Source organism: Limulus polyphemus, unplaced genomic scaffold, assembly GCF_000517525.1.
Source record: "Limulus polyphemus unplaced genomic scaffold, Limulus_polyphemus-2.1.2 Scaffold1686, whole genome shotgun sequence".
NCBI classification, from domain to species: Eukaryota; Metazoa; Arthropoda; class Merostomata; order Xiphosura; family Limulidae; genus Limulus; species Limulus polyphemus.
This window is the reverse complement of record NW_013667296.1, coordinates 1-2,878: the sequence shown is the minus strand read 5'-3', so window position 1 is coordinate 2,878 and position 2,878 is coordinate 1. Positions and strand designations below refer to the sequence as shown.

The 2,878-nt window shown below is 37.5% G+C and overlaps 1 protein-coding gene across 1 annotated transcript in view; it reads left to right on the top strand.

Moving 5' to 3' along the window:
• Positions 1-2,416, top strand: part of LOC106464556 (general transcription factor IIE subunit 2-like) — a 35,552-nt gene extending 33,136 nt beyond the window's left edge. Inside the window, exon 9 of the transcript XR_002611770.1 lies at positions 1,881-2,416. The gene's annotated coding sequence lies outside the window, so the exon portion shown is untranslated. The remainder of the gene's footprint in view (positions 1-1,880) is intronic.
• Positions 2,417-2,878: the final 462 nt, after the last annotated feature.

Genomic DNA, 2,878 nt, shown 5'->3' with positions numbered 1-2,878 from the left:
TCTAGTCTTACGATGCTAAATAAGGGACGGCTAGCGCAGATAGTCCTCGTGTAGCTTTGCGTGAAATCCATAACAAACAAACCGACTTTCAGCGGACGGTCAGTTTCTGTTGCTCGGAACACGTTTTTTTTAATATTACTATAACTTTCAATACCGCGTTAGTTGCCACAAAGATTAGGGCTTAGATGCCTAACTTCGACACTCGCCCGGAGCCGAATATTACCGGATAGCCCAATACCCGGGCGGGACCGAATATCTGGCCGGGTACCCGTGCATCCCTATTATGTACAGATACTTCTAAACACAATATCCTATCACAAAAGATTTAGTTTTAGAAGTTCGAAAGAGTCTTAATGCATTCCTAAGTGACATTTCACAGCATGTATATATATATACAGATAGTTATAAACACAATATTTTATGACATAAGATTTAATTTAAAAAATTTTCAAAGCGTTTTTATACATTCCTAAGTGAAGTTTCGCCGATTAAAAAAAAAAGACCATGTAATTTTTTTATTGATTATTTGTTTTTAGAATATTCGCACAAAGCTACGCAAGCACTATCTGCGCATAGTTATCAAAAATACTAATAGACTAGAGGGAAGGCATTTAACGGCACCCACTGCCAACGCTATTATCAGTCACAAGTAGTATGCCTGGACCTTCACGGTTGTAGCGCACTCACGGCCGTAAAATGCGGAGCTCGTTTTTGCGGCAACAGGGCGCAAACCATGAATCCTTGGATTCACAGATATGGCACGCTAACAATTAGGCCACGCCCAGTCCAGTTTTATTAATACTCAATGCTTTAATTTTACTCCTCTTCTATATTGTTAGTGGGACTTTCTTGGATTCACAGATATGGCACGCTAACAATTAGGCCACGCCCAGTCCAGTTTTATTAATACTCAATGCTTTAATTTTACTCCTCTTCTATATTGTTAGTGGGACTTTCTTGGATTCTTATTTCATAATCTATATCTTACTAATATCTATCAGTTACTGTTACACTAAAACGTTTTCATAGTTCTGGTGATTTTATAAAAAGAGTTACATTTTCATTGCTAAATGCAAGGGCCCGGGCGTGGTTTAGTCATTTTAGTGGACAGCGCATCAGATCTTAGAGTCCCGAGTTCGAGACGTGGTGCTACCAAACATGTTTCGCATTTTCACAGTAATGAATCTCGCTACTCGGCTAAGAGTAGTTACTTCAGCCAGCGACCGGCGCTTCCGACTGGTCGCCTTCCCTCTAGTCCGCAAATCAAAGTTAGGGGAGAGCTATATATGAGTCTTAAAGTTCTTTGACTTAGTCCATTTAGTGCAAACAGTGTCGTTTGGGTAGACAAATAAACTAAATGTAAGACGTAAATAAATGTGGTATTCCGTTCCTTTTATAGGCCGAACTTAATCCGTGTTTAAAAAAAAATCGCGGAATTAATGTCGTCTTGTTTGGAAATTGAAACAGCCCTGAAGGACAACTGTACACGACTTTCTCGGTTGGAAGAAAAATAAATTATATGGTGATAATTCTTTCTAGACAGAATTTTCCGAACCACTATCTGATGCCAGAGGCCGATAGAATTAATTTCTTCTAGATTAAAGTAGCTGAAGTCTTTACCATATTTTTGCCATATCACTGACAGATCTATTCATGCAACGAAACTGCGTGATACATTTTAGTAAAAGGCTCATTTTTTTGTCTAAGTCTTATAGGTCTGTTCTTGTGGACTAGCCGGCTCTAAACTTGTTTCTTAGCACAATATATATAGATTAAGACATAAAGCCCTAAATCTTGATGGTGACAGAGGAAACTATTGACGTAATTTATGTGATTTTTATCTTTTACTTTTTATTTCTTGTCTTTACCTCCCATACTAGAAACTCGTCATCTCTGCAACTCATTTGGTGGTTCACTGTTAAAATGAAACAAGCTACGCCTGCGGGATAAACCGGCCACATGGAGAACTCCTACTGAGTGAAACGTTATGGATAAGCTGTATATGACCACTATCAACTGCACATAACTCATACACTAATTACAGACAACTCAACCACTTCAACCTTGCCGCCGAGGGACCGACGTTTCATCCTAACTGCTCTAACAACTAGCTGGCCAGCAACAACCGCCTCCTGGAACCGTGAGAGAGCGAATGAACACATCACCAAAATCAAATGCTGTATCTAATTATCACCCTGCCACTGTTACCTTCTTCGATATATAAGCCTCAGTCCTTTTAATTCACTTATAAGTTATAGTTTAAAGTATACTCCTAACTGTCGCCAGTGAGATCGGATGTTAATATTGGAAGGACTTTCAAGGGTTTATCATAATATTTGAAGATTTCTGGTTATAACTGTATTCTTCAAAAAATGTTTTCTACGAGAATGTTTTTTTTTCTTCTTTTGTGAAATAATCGCGTATGTTGGTATCTTTCAAACCTAATCATTTGTTTTATTTTGTTCAAAACGCGTAGATACACAATGGGCTGTTTTTGTTTTGCCCACTACGGATATCTAAACTCAATTTGTAGTCTTTATAAGCCCAAAGGCTTTATTTAAGTTAACTGGAGATAAAACGAATGGTGGTCAGTACTTGACCATTATTGCTATTTCTAATTTAAAAAATCTAATTATTTGTATACTTTTGTTGTAAAACGCGTAGAGACACAATGGGCTGTTTTTGTTTTGCCCACTACGGATATCTAAACTCAATTTGTAGTCTTTATAAGCCCAAAAGCTTTCCGCTGAGCCACCTTGGTGCAACATAATTATAAACTTATTTAAGTTAACTGGAGATAAAACGAATGGTGGTCAGTACTTGACCATTATTGCTATTTCTAATTTAAAAAATCTAATTATTTGTATACTTTTGTTGT